Source organism: Chrysemys picta, chromosome 7 (assembly GCF_011386835.1).
Source record: "Chrysemys picta bellii isolate R12L10 chromosome 7, ASM1138683v2, whole genome shotgun sequence".
Taxonomy (NCBI): Eukaryota; Metazoa; Chordata; order Testudines; family Emydidae; genus Chrysemys; species Chrysemys picta.
In genome coordinates, this window is record NC_088797.1 from 30,616,024 (window position 1) to 30,628,706 (window position 12,683).

The following is a 12,683-nucleotide window of genomic DNA, read 5'->3' on the forward strand; positions in this document are numbered from 1 at the left end:
GCTGGTGAGCCAAGATCACTGCCCTGCTCCATTTCCACATATTGGTTTTGATGGTCCAGGGGGGAATTTCTGGTCATGGAAAAGAGCTTGCAACAAGCCCAGCCTATCCCAGTGGTCAGGGCACTAATCTGGGATATGGGAGGCTTACATGCGAGTTCCTGCTCTGCCTGATGTGGGCCTCAACCTGTCTCTCCCACATCCCAGGTGGCGTGCCCTGACCACTGCGTTGTAGTCAGTCTCTCTCTCTTTCTCCTGGCGAAGCTGTTCTACGTTGTAGAAATAATTAAACATTCATTGGGGCAGAGAGAGATTCTCTCCCCTGGTGGTTAGGGATGGGTGGGATGTGGCAGACCCAGGTTTAAGTCCTTTGTGTCTAGATACACAGGATGAGAAGGGTCATGGAGCCCATCACTGTCTGAGACTTGTCAAGCTCCATCTTCAAGCTAGCTGGGTTGTTTGCCTCCCACTGCTCGAACTGGGATTGGGAGGCTGCTCCAGAACCTCCCTTCTGTAACAGGGGGAAACCTTCTTCTCATTGCCAGTTTCAATTGATTCTTGGCCAGTTTATCCCCATTTGTTCCTGTGCCAACACTGTTCTTTAGCTTCAATAGCTCTTCCTCCCTCCCTGGGGTCAACCCCCCTGGTGTATTTAGAGAGAGCAACCAGTTCCCCTCTCAGCCTTTGTTTAACCCAGCTAAACAAGCCCAGCTCTTTCAGTTGTCTCTAGTAAGATAGCCTCTCCATTCCCCAGATCAGCCTAGGAGCCCTCCTCTGCACCAGGGCTAGTTTAAATTCTTCTATCTTGGATGTGGGTGACCAGAACTGTACACAGTATCCAGATGAAGTCTTCCCAGTGCCTTGTCCAATGGCATTCATACTTCCCTAACTCAACTGGTAATCCCTCGCCCGATACATTCTAGGATCAGATTTGTCCTTTTCTTGGCCACATCACATTGGTGGCTCATCCTGCAATCAACTAATACCCAGGTCTGCTCCAATGTTGTTTCCAATTGATGAGCTCCCAGTTCATAGCAGAAATTCCTGTTGTTAGTTCCTAAGTCCTTGTACTTTGCATTATTAGTTCTATTTGAAAATATGGCCGTACGTGCCTAGGGGCTTTGGAAAATGCCAGTAGACTCCTATCTTCATCTTTTGGCACCTAAATCCATTTGGAAATCTACCCCAAATCCCTTTAGAAAATAGGATTTAGGCTCCAAAGTCCCTTAAATGGCTTTTGAAAATTTTGTCCCTTGTCTTCACTAGAAAATGAAGTGATGTTAGAACCCAGACTTGGGGGAGTGTCATGTTAGCTAACATGTTGTTAAACACTACTTAGCTGTCAGTATTTGAAGGGGCAAGTGGAGTGCCACCTCATGTGGATGTATGTGGTTAACCCTCTAGCCTCAGTGGGGTTTAACCAGGACTGGCTGAGGTTCTGTCTTCACTGCAGAGTTAACTTGAGTTAGCCTAGCTCAAGTGAGAGTGTCTACACACTGTGAAATACCACTCTAATAGCAATGCCCACATGGGCACTGCACTCACTCGTGGGAGTCGCTAGGACTTCTGGGAGTGTATTCCATGATTCTTAGCACTGTAGACAGCTGAGCCACTCTAATTCTCTCCCATTAAATGGGGGAAGATTGTGTCTGTCCTTTCTGGGCACACAGGGGATTGTGGGAAAGCACTGGAGGACTAGCAGCACTCGAGTAGTGCTAGCCTGCATCCCCACTACAGAGCAGTCATATTAGTAGCTGACATGTTCTGCTCACTTGAGTTTTAGCCTATGTCCCTCTGGGGCCAGCCAACCTGAGTTCAAAGCACCACCCCACTCAAGTGAAGGGGTGTTGTGTGTAGACAGGAACTGAGTTAGGGACAATACTCCTGTTAACTTTGCAATTGACTGTATAGCTGGGTTTAATGTTGTGTTAGTTAACATGACTCCTCAGGGTCAGCTTCTAACATGACCTAATATTTTGGTGAAGGGAAACTCTTATTTAATCTTCCACCGGATTTTAACTTGGGTTAGCACGACGGGGGTTAAAAAATACATCCTTTCTCTGATACATCCTGTCTTCACTAGGACAAAAGGTGTGTTCTTAACTCATGTTCGCCAAAGTCCTAGTGGAGACATCACAAGATGTAGCTTTAACATGAGTTAGCAGGTGGAGGTGAATATTGCCAAGAGGGAATATCTACACCAGGGGTCGGCAACCTTTCAGAAGTGGTGTGCCAAGTCTTCATTTATTCAGTCTAATGTAAGGTTTCGCGTGCCAGTAATACATTTTAACGTTTTTAGAAGGTCTCTTTCTATAAGTCTATAATATATAACTAAACTATTGTTGTATGTAATGTAAATAAGGTTTTTAAAATGCTTAAGAAGCTTCATTTAAAATTAAATTAAAATGCAGAACCCCCTGGACTGGTGGCCAGGACCCGGGCAGTGTGAGTGCCACTGAAAATCAGCTTGTGTGCCGCCTTTGGCATGCATGCCATAGGTTGCCTACCCCGATCTACACTGCAGTCTTGGGCTGTGACTCCAGCACACATAGTCCCATCTGAGCTACCTTTGATCTAGCTAGTGCAGGCACAAATAGTGGAGCTAGCGCAGCACAGGCTGGGCAAGCCCACGCTAAAGTCTGTCGTGCTGCAGCTTCTTTGCTATTGGTACCTGAGCTAGGTAGATTCCAGATAGCTTGGGTGTGTCTAGGAGTGCTGCAATTGGAATCCACTGGTGAGTGTGTGACAGGCCCCCTCTCTGCTGATGCACAGAGGAGAGGAGAGTTACAAACGCCTGCTCTGGTGCTTTAGTCATTTATGCTTTGAGCTCTGGAAGTCCCTGGTTCAATCCCTGGTATGTCAGCCCAGCGTAGTGTCCTTGTGGGCATTAACTCCACATGCGAACGACTTGCCTTCGCTAATCCGAGTTGTGAACATAGAGCTTTGTCCTAGTGAAGATGCCCCTATTGTCCATAGGAGAAGAGTGAACCCTTGGCCAGTCCTTGTGCATGTTTTAATTGCTCACCCCATTAATGAGATTAGAAGCTTAGCCAGCCTGCAAGAGGCAGCTTCTGCTGATATTTCCACTTGCTGCAGGGCCAAAGGCTAGCCAAACAGGGAAAGTGTGTGCATGATGTTTCTGCTCCTGCCAGCTTTTCCCAGCTCAAAGCCATGCAAACAGGGGGCTGGAAAACAAGAATTTCAGCCAGCCAAAGATTTCAAACTTTTGACGTTTGTTTTTGTTCTGCATTGGAACGAAAACGAGAATTTTTGAAAAAGCATGAGAGAGCCCCCAGTGTAGCCAGCTACCCCAGTGGGCCAGGACACCGCCCTACGGTGCAGGAGACCCAGGGTCACGTCCCTGCTTTGCCTGATTTGGAGAAGGAACAGGAACCTGGGCCTCTGTATTTTCTGACAAACATGGTTTGGGGAAGAATTCCCCAGGAGTGCTCCAGAGAAGCACTGGGTCCATGTGCAGTTACACAACTGCCCTCCCCAGGTGCAAAGCTTGTATCCAAATCTCTCTCACGCACCAGGTCCATGCTGCCTTTAGTTGGTAAAGCAGCAGGAATCCAAAGCAATAACTGTGGCTGCTGCATCTTAGGGTGTGTTACCCAGGTGGGAAATGGGCCTTTAGGACTTAGCTGAGCTCCAGTTCAGGCTGTGGGGACGAACCCAGGGATCCTGCAGAAGCCAAGCACGACATCCTCACTTCCCACTACTCAGAGGCTCTCCAGACACAATCAGACGGATCTTGTTGCTGTGGCCAGAGGTTATATCTGCCCTTCAATTCTCAAGCCTGCCAATTGCCTGGAGGCTAAATTATGGCGGCAGTGTGGTCTAGTGGAGTGAGCACTGAACTGGGATACAGATGAGTTGGGTTCTGGTCATGGCCCTGATGGTGACCTTGCGCAAATTACAGCCCCTCTGTACCTCAGTTTCTCCATCTGTAAAATGGGGATAATGATCCTGCCTTCCTTTCGAAAGCACTTTGAGTTCTGCTGATGGAAAGCACTAGATAAGAGTAGGGGCAATTATTATTGAATCCCAGGGTAGGCACCACGCTTAGGCTAGTCCCTGTCAGCGTGAGGAGCTGCTCCATTACCTTGAGCAGTTGGGATCCAAATGCTGCCAGGGACTCCAGGACTCTAGGCACCACCCGTAACCCTGGCCATGCCCCTCGCTGCGATGTCAGCAGATTGCAGAGTTAAGATGCACGGGGAAGTTCATGCCTCGGGTAGTTGTTTCAGGCTGTCTGCAGACTGAGGCAGGTGACATTGACACTCAGGTCATGTTTTTCAAGCTCTCTCTTTGATCTCTCTCCCTCTTGCCCCCCACAGACACCCTTCCGTCTTTCTCTAAATGAAAGCTCGGATTCTAACTCATCCTGAGACTCCAGGAGCTGCTTTAACCCTGCTCCCCTCAAAAGCTGCAAGTAGAACCCAGACGTCCTCCCTTCCTGCCCCCCTCTTTAACCCGCTAGACCCACTCCCCTCCCAGAGCTGGGAATAGGACCAGGAGTCCTTACCCTCACTGCTTCCCCCTCCCCCCGCACCCGGTGAGCATGGAGGAGTATGCCCCACGTTGTCTTCTGGATCCCTGGGACATAACCCTTTTTGGTGATTTCTCCCTGCATTTCATGCAGCCTCCCGAGTGTTCCCCATTCATGCTGATGGAGCGATACCATCCCCATGGCTTTGCTGCAGGCAGCTAATGTGTGTGACCGGCTTTAGCCAGGCTCCAAATGTGCCTGCTTCAGTTTGTGTGTTAAGCTTACCTTCCTGCTATGCCGCTCCCTCCTCTCTGATCAACTTGGGCTTCAGACTCCTACTTCCATCGATGGGGCTGCAGCTTTGCAAACTCCAAGGGACTTTTTATGTCCACAGCGGGCATCAGTTCAGCTCGACCTCTTTTATCCTTCTTCCCAACCCAACACACCCTGCTGACAGCGATATTTAATCAGGCTAGCCTTCCCCAGCAACCATGCACATTTCGGGGGCTGTCGGACTTCAATTCAGCTCGGCTCTTTGTAAATCCATCCTTTTCAGCGTCAGGTTCCAGTTTGCAGTCTGAAGGAATTTTTATTTCCTTGCAGGTTGTCCCAAGAGCCTCCCTTTTTTTGGCAATCTCTCCCCCCGAGATCTGGTGTCTGATTCCTCCTGCTTTCTTCCCAAAAGTTACTTAAAACAGGATAATAAACCCAATCCTTTCTCAAAGCCCCCCGGCAGCAGGGTGTTCTTGCATGACCAAGCTGAGGGATTTGTATTCACACCCACTCTGTGGAGGCAGAGTTGCTGTGTTACTCAACCGTGGAGGTAGCTCCCCTCCAATCCGCTTGACATACGCTGCTGAGTTGTCATGGCTGGCTTCAAAGGGGGAGCGGGCTCTGCTGCTTTTGCTTTATGACGGGATAGCCTTTCAAAAAAGAAAAGGAAGGAAAAAATCCATTCCCAGCACAGGTTTGACGTGAGAGCAGCCCTTGCAGCGAGGAATCCAGGGCATTATCCCTCCAAGTTGCAACTTCTCCCCTACAAAAATGATTGGAATAGCTATTAGGTAAAGGGTATTTGCAAAGAAGGAAACAGCAGAGTTGCTGGCCTAGTAATTAACAGCCATTGAGCTGTGTGTGTGTGTGCAATCTGACACTGCCAGTAGATCAGAGGAACACACATTCACACATTTGCACTGAGAAGGACATGCACACAGATCGTCATAAACAGACTCATGTAGAGATTGACACACACAGACTCCCTAACACATAAATGTGCACAGAGACTGAAACACACACAGAAACACAGGCAGAGAGACACACTCACGGGGACACTCGGTCACACACACACACACACACAAGAACATATACATACATATGATCTGTCTGTGTCTCTCACTCTCACACACACACAGAGTCTTTCACTCAGACACAAACACATATGGAGTCTGTATTTCAGTGGATCAGAGTTGGGAGAAATAATTGTGCCAACCTTCATTGCCAGACCTATGTTCATACCAATGAGGCTGCAGACAAACTAGAGCAAGCAGGTGATGAGTTCTAGGTACTCAGAACTTTGTGAAAATGAGAAGCCCCTTAGCTCAATCTCTAGATTTGGCTGAATGACCCACATTTTTCAAAAACGACTTAGTGATATGGGGTGCCTGACTGAGACTCCCAGGGTTTCTCAGAGGGTACTTTCTGGACACCAGGTGCCTGCATTTCAGAACCCCTTTAAGAATAAAACATCCCCAAATCATGAGTTTCATTGGAAAATGTAGACTCTTGTGGCTGGACTTTTCAAATAATAATAAAGTGCTTTCCATTAGTAGACCTCAAAGCGCTTTACAAAGGAGGTCAATATCATTAGTTCCATTTCATAAATAGGGAAACTGAGGCACAGAGTGGGGCAGTGACTTACCCAAGGTCACACAGCAGACCAGTGGCCAAGCAGGCAATAGACCAGGTTGCTCGAGTGCCAATCCAATGCTTTATCCACTAGGCCACAGAAAGTGGGGTCAAATACGTAGATTTAGGCTCCTGAAATCCCATTTTCAAAAGCGACAGAGACATTTAGGAGCTGAAGTCCCATTGATTTTAAATGAAATTTAGGCTCCTAAGGCCCAGATCCTCAAAGGTATTTAGGCTCCTAACTCCCATTGAAACTAGGCACCTAAATACCTTTGAAGGTCTGGGCCTAAATGACTTTTGAAAAGGAGACAGGCTCCTAAATCACATAGGCACATATGAAAATTGTGCTCTAAGCTTCTAAGTCACTTAGGGATTTTTGAAGATGTTCCCCTAAAAGCCTATGAGAATTGGGACTTGGGCACTTTTGAAAATGTCACCCATTAAGCACCATCTCCCAGTTAATTTCTAATTCCCCACTCCTTTTAAAATCTGTTATTATGGTAAGGGTTGGAAGCACTGACTAAAATGGATTTTTGAACTCGTTTGAAATTTCAAAATAATTTTCAATTCAAGAAGGGTCTGTTTTCCATCCTCTCACCCCCCTTCATCCACAAAATGTTTTCAGCTGAAATTTTGATCACAAACATCCATCAGCATTTTATTATTTACCAAAAATTCCAGAAAGCGGCTTCTGATGGAAAACGTTCTGTGGAACTTTTCACCAAAGAAGGAAAGATTATTCTAATGTTGATGATTTTCTGTGCAGGTTTAAAAAAAAAAAGTTTTTGGCTGAGGGAAAAAACTTAGTTCATAAATTTAATCGGATTCTAAAACTGATGAATTTTGGCGAAAACTGCTTCTGGAGAAGCCACAATCTCTGAGCCTCTGTAATGCAGAGGAATGAAAACTAGGAAGATGATCAGAGATTAAATTTCAGAATGAAATCAGAATAACATAATCTCTGTTCAATCAAGGTTGTATACACATGGGCATTGCCTTGGTCAGTAGAGACTTCTGTGTCAAGGAGGGTGGGGATTCCAATCACCCACACATACCTGGGTTGGTATTGGTATAATAAAAAAATGCTCCCATCCTGCCTGATGTTTTGGGATTCTGCCTGGAGATGAGCCACACGGCTCTCCCAAGAAAGAAAAGAACAGAAGGGGGAAAAGCGCTGAGTGAAGGCATGACTGGGATAAATGACTTCAAGACGGAGAGCTGTGGGGGGAAAGAAAAAGAAAAGCTGTCTGACGTCTGGTGGCTTTTTAAACCATTTCTGCTAGCGTGGGGTGTTGACAAATTGGCTTAAAGTTTCAAGGCTGCATGGTATGGTATGAATCCTTCGTCTGGCATTATCTGTGCTGCCGGAACTTGTGTTATGGAAATCGGGAGCCTGCAGCGTGGATTTCTCCAATTAATTTCCAGCAAATGGGATTTTCACAGCCCATCTCTGTACCCCTTTGCTCTAACTTTCCGTTCCGCCTTTCCTCTCTTTTCAAGCAAAACCACATGGGTTCATGGTGCAAAGAAATGAAGTTTGTGCTCCAACCCTCCCCCTTAGAATCAGACCCCCGGAGGCCAGATTTTCCAGGGCTCAGCACCACAAGTGAGGACAGAATTTTCTTCCTCAAAAGCTCAGTTCCCATCCTGCTGAAAAGCCAAACATGAGTATCCCGCTGAGTGTGGGCTGTAGAAATCTTGTCCAATTGTGGGGCTGGAAGGGTCCCAGAGCTCAGGCTCCATCCCAAGCCCAGAAATCTTCACAGCAATGAAACAGCCCCACAACCAGAGCCCTGTGAGCCTGAGTTGGCTGGCATAGGCCAGCCATGGGGTTTTCTTTGCTGTGTAGACATACCCAAAGCCATCCACACTCTCAACAGCCCGATTTTCCTTGCAAGCCTGTCACTTCTAATAACCTGGAACCCTGAGCGTTTTAGCCCTGCTACCTTATGGGAGCAGCAACTCACCCCTGTGAAGAAAACCTGTGAATCTTCCTTCAAACCCTCCACTTCTTGCAATTTACTGGGCTGGTGAAAACAACCCAGCTTCATTAGTGTCACTGAGGCCAGATCCCCTGTTGTTATGAAAGGGCATTTGCCTTATTAGAGCCATTGGGGTCAGATCCCCAGCTGGTGCAAATAGGCCATAGCTCCACTGGAGCCAATGGGTTCAGATCCCCAGCTAGTGTAAATCAGCATTGCTCCACTGAATTAAAGGGAGTTACACCGGGAACAGCTGGTCACCAATAATGTCTGGCTGATGCACTGCACCCTGCAGTGCCACTTGCTGCCACTGGGGGTAACGTTTGGTGGAGCAGATCCACTCCAAGACTGGGGCAAAGGGAGAAAATATAGCCCCTGTGAGAGGACAGGGCTGTCTGCCCATGGCCCACTGCAGCCTCTACTCTCAATTCTCCCTCTCCCGTCCCCCCACGCGCAGTCCTGACACTTTCGGTTTCTGGGCACCGATGGGAACGCAGCTCTGCACTGCAAGCCAAAGCTGCTGCTCAGTGCTTTGGCTTCCAAAGCCGGCACCACATAGGCCCAGTCAGCAGCAGCTTCAAAGCCCTCCCTTATTAATGAAGCATTCCTGGTTCATTTCAGCACTGAAAGAAACCTGTGTAATAAAAGGCGCTAAGGGAGTCTCAGTGGAGGGGCAGGGCCCCGCAGAAAGCACAGGGAGCGTGGGGCGGTTCTGCCAATAGAGCACAGGAAGCGCCGTGCTGTTCTCCCAGTGGGGTTATGGATATAGATAATCCCCCTCCCCCCCTTATTCTGCAAAACTCAGAGGTGAATCTTAAATCCCCTTTGATGTTATTACAAGCGCTTTTTTCCGTTCAATTAATAGCAAGGAAAAGAAGTGCTGTGAGAGCTCCCCAGAGCCAGGTACGCTGGTAACAAAGGCACCAGACTGGATCAGACCAATGGCCCAGCCAGCCCGGCATCCCATTCTCACCCCCTCACCCCCGCTGATCACACCAATGGGGCCATCTAGCCTGGTATTCTGTTCCCACTCCCTGACCCCCAAATCAGACCAGTTGGCCCATTTAGTCCAGTATCCTGTCTCTCCCCCACCCCTGCCCAGATCAGACCAATGGGCCCAGGTAGCCTGGTATCTCATCTCCCACCCGCTGCAAGAAAGCCTGTCTCTGTGTGCATGGAGATAGCATCCAGGAGACCCAGACGGGAACCCTGTTGTGCTAGGTGCTATACACTCCCTGCCCCAAAGAGCTTATGTTTGAAGTAATCTATGCCTCAAGGTGCTACTGAAATACTGCTAATAATGCACATGCCAGAATTGGGCTTTGATCTTGGTACTACCATCATACCAATAATAATGTGCTCACCATAATGACTACTCAGTCTGGACTGGGGCCTCTAGGTGCTATCATGATATCAATAATAATGCACACCCTATAATGACTCATTGATCTGGGCTGAGTCTCTAGTTGCTACTGTAATACTAATAACAACACACATCATAATGATACCCTGATCTCCGTCGGGATGTGTAGGCACTGCCATAATGTGGACAGTATAATGATGCTATCGTTATGCCAGTAACAATGCACATGCTATTATGATGCCCTGATCTCAGTCTGTAATACAGATAATAAGGATGAAGCGGCTAGTGCACATTCATGATGCTGCCCCCCGCTGATTGGAATGAGAACCATATGTCATAGGCCCCCCATCCGTTAAGAGTAGGGGGCGATTCTCTGTTTTCTCTCCATGCTTCTCTGTACCCTGAGTCTGAGTGAATGTGACTCTGTGACATTCCCCGCCTCTTGCTAGAAGCAAACCCCAGAAGTGACTAGTCAGGCCGGGTTAGCTGCAGCCAGCTCCGAATGTGAGATTGGCCATGTTTAAAGCAAGGGGAAATATTAGAGGGTGAGGGAGATTGCTGTGAGCAAATTCGCAAAGGCATCTCACCAGCACCAGGGCCGATTGGGAATCTGCAGTGGCACGTCCTACCCCAGGGTACCTGGGCTGTGCCCTCTCCCTGCAAGGGCAGCTAGAGGGATGCATGCAGCAGCCCCTGGTTCCAGCCAGCGGCAGATGAAAGCGTCTCACACACAAGCATGGCAACAGATTGTCACCAGAGTTGTGAAGAGGGAGAGCGGTGTTAATTACTGGCGGGCGGCAGGGCTCTTTGATCTTCCCCACTGCTTGCAAATTAGTGTCTTTGGGTTTTTTTAATAATAATGAAAAAGCTGCTTTTGTTTCAAACGATCAAATGAATGAGTAAATACTCAGGTGCAGTTTGAGCAAAGCAGAGAAATCTGTAAAGAAGCAGCAGAGTGAACTAACAGGTAGGGACACTGGATTGGGAGGCTGGACTCCTTGGTTTTAGTCCTACCTCTGAGAGGGGAGGGGAGTCTAATGGTTAGAGCAGTGGGGTGGGAGTCAGAATCCTTGGGTTTTATTCCCAATTTTGGGAACGGAATGGGGGTCTAGTGATTAGAGATGGGGGCCTGGGAGCCAGAACTCCTAGGTTCTATCCCCAGCTCTTGGATGGCCATGGGGTTTGGTGGTAAGAGCAGGAGAGCCTGGGAAACTGGACTCCTGGGTTCCATCCTTGGCTCTGGGAGGGGAGTTGGGTCTAGTGGGTTAGAACAACAGGGATGGGAATCAGGACTCCTGGGGTCTGCTATGGAAATTGATTCACATATTAACAGTGTCCAAAGTCAAAATAGTAAGGGTATGTGTAAGTGGGTATGCATGTGGCATGTGCACACCTGTGTGAGTGTGTGCTTCATATGGATTCATTTGGACCGGATCCACCCTAGCCCTGTGACCGGTGGGAAAAGATGCTGTCAAATGCCACCCGAATGAGAAGGTTAGTGCATTGCTCTCACCTCGCAATGGTCTAAGTGACAGCAAATGGGCAGCCTGCAGGCGAAACCAGACTTGGTTGTACCATAAGGCTGGTAGCTGCTAGCTTGGGGTGGGTGATGGAAAGAATCTTTTACTCCCTAGCAGGGATTGGAACAAGTTATTATCGACCTCTCGTTTGTGCAGTCAGACTGGGAATTATTGTACTGGTGGAGTAGGATGGTGCCTTGGCAATTAGGCTGCCCAAACTCCTTACTCTGTAACTTTGCTTCCCAATAAAGAAACCCACATAAATAAATTCTGCCTGTCATTGGAGAGTGCTGGGATGTGGGAGGGGGGAGGGGAGTAGGGATGCTGGATTGGGAGAGAATGCCGGAGCTCTTTCCCTGCTCTGGAAGGGGGTCTAGTGGTTAGAGCAGTGGGTGCTGGGAGGCAGGGCTCCTGGGTTCTAATTCTGGGCCTGGGGGAATCCTGGCCTCTCTTGTCCTGGAGGAGTGCATCATTAACTCCACGGATCGGCCTTTTATTCATTAGCCAGTGATTTTCTTTCCTCCACCAGGAATCTAGATTTTACATTTTTAAAAATGGCGTTATTATTAGACTGTCTCCTCATCCCAGAGCTGGGAGCAAAACCCAGGAATCCTGACGCCAGGCTCCTCCTCCACCCTTCCCTGCCTTCCCTTTATCTGGCAATTGCTTTGGATTGATTGTTCCAGTGTGAGGTTGAATCCAAATTGCGTCGACTCACCACTTAATTTGAAAATCAAAAGCTTTGATATTGAGATGTAATCCCTCAAAGGAGCAGCTGTGCTCCAACCACACTGGGGAGGGGTGCTTCCACATTTTGGCTTCCTAGCACGGCGGAAGGGCAAGAAGACACAATCGCTCGGCAGGGAATGTGGCTGATTCTGGGGAGCTACCTGCCTAGGGTTACCATATTTAACAAATTAAAAAAGAGGACCCTCCACGGGGCCCATGGCCCCGCCCATTTCCCACCCCGGCCCCGGCCCCACCCCAACTCCGCCCCTTCCCGGCCCAACCCCGCCCTAACTCCGCCCCCTCCTCCCTCCCACTCCCAGCCATGCGAAAAGGGCTGCCCGAGCGCTACCGGCTTCACGGTTTGCCGGGCAGCCCCCAGACCCTGCGCAGCTGGAGCCCGGGAGGGGAAGCGCCCAGCCGGGGGCGCAGGGTCTGGAGGCTGCCCGGCAAACCGTGAAGCCGGTAGCGCTTGGGCTTCGGGCAGCCCCTATGCCTCCGGACCCTGCGCCCCCGGCCGGGCACTTCCCATCCTGGGCTCCGGCGGCGCAGGGTCCGGAGGCATGGGAGCTGCCCAAAGCCTGTAGCGCTCGGCTCTTAAACAGAGCCGAAGAGTCAGGGGAGGAGCAGAGCCGCCGCGGGAGGGGAAGTGCCCGGCCGGCATTTTCCCAGACATGTTCGGCTTTTTGGCAATT

At 49.1% G+C, this 12,683-nt stretch overlaps 2 protein-coding genes across 3 annotated transcripts in view; one reads left to right on the forward strand and one right to left on the reverse strand.

Annotated features, from left to right (window-relative positions):
* MACROD1 (mono-ADP ribosylhydrolase 1) overlaps positions 1 to 12,683 on the forward strand; it is a 200,523-nt gene that overhangs the window by 58,299 nt on the left and 129,541 nt on the right. The window lies entirely within an intron of this gene.
* Positions 1 to 12,683, reverse strand: part of FLRT1 (fibronectin leucine rich transmembrane protein 1) — a 93,575-nt gene that overhangs the window by 12,813 nt on the left and 68,079 nt on the right. The window contains exon 3 of the mRNA XM_005305545.5: positions 4,775 to 5,525. The gene's annotated coding sequence lies outside the window, so the exon portion shown is untranslated. The remainder of the gene's footprint in view (positions 1 to 4,774; positions 5,526 to 12,683) is intronic.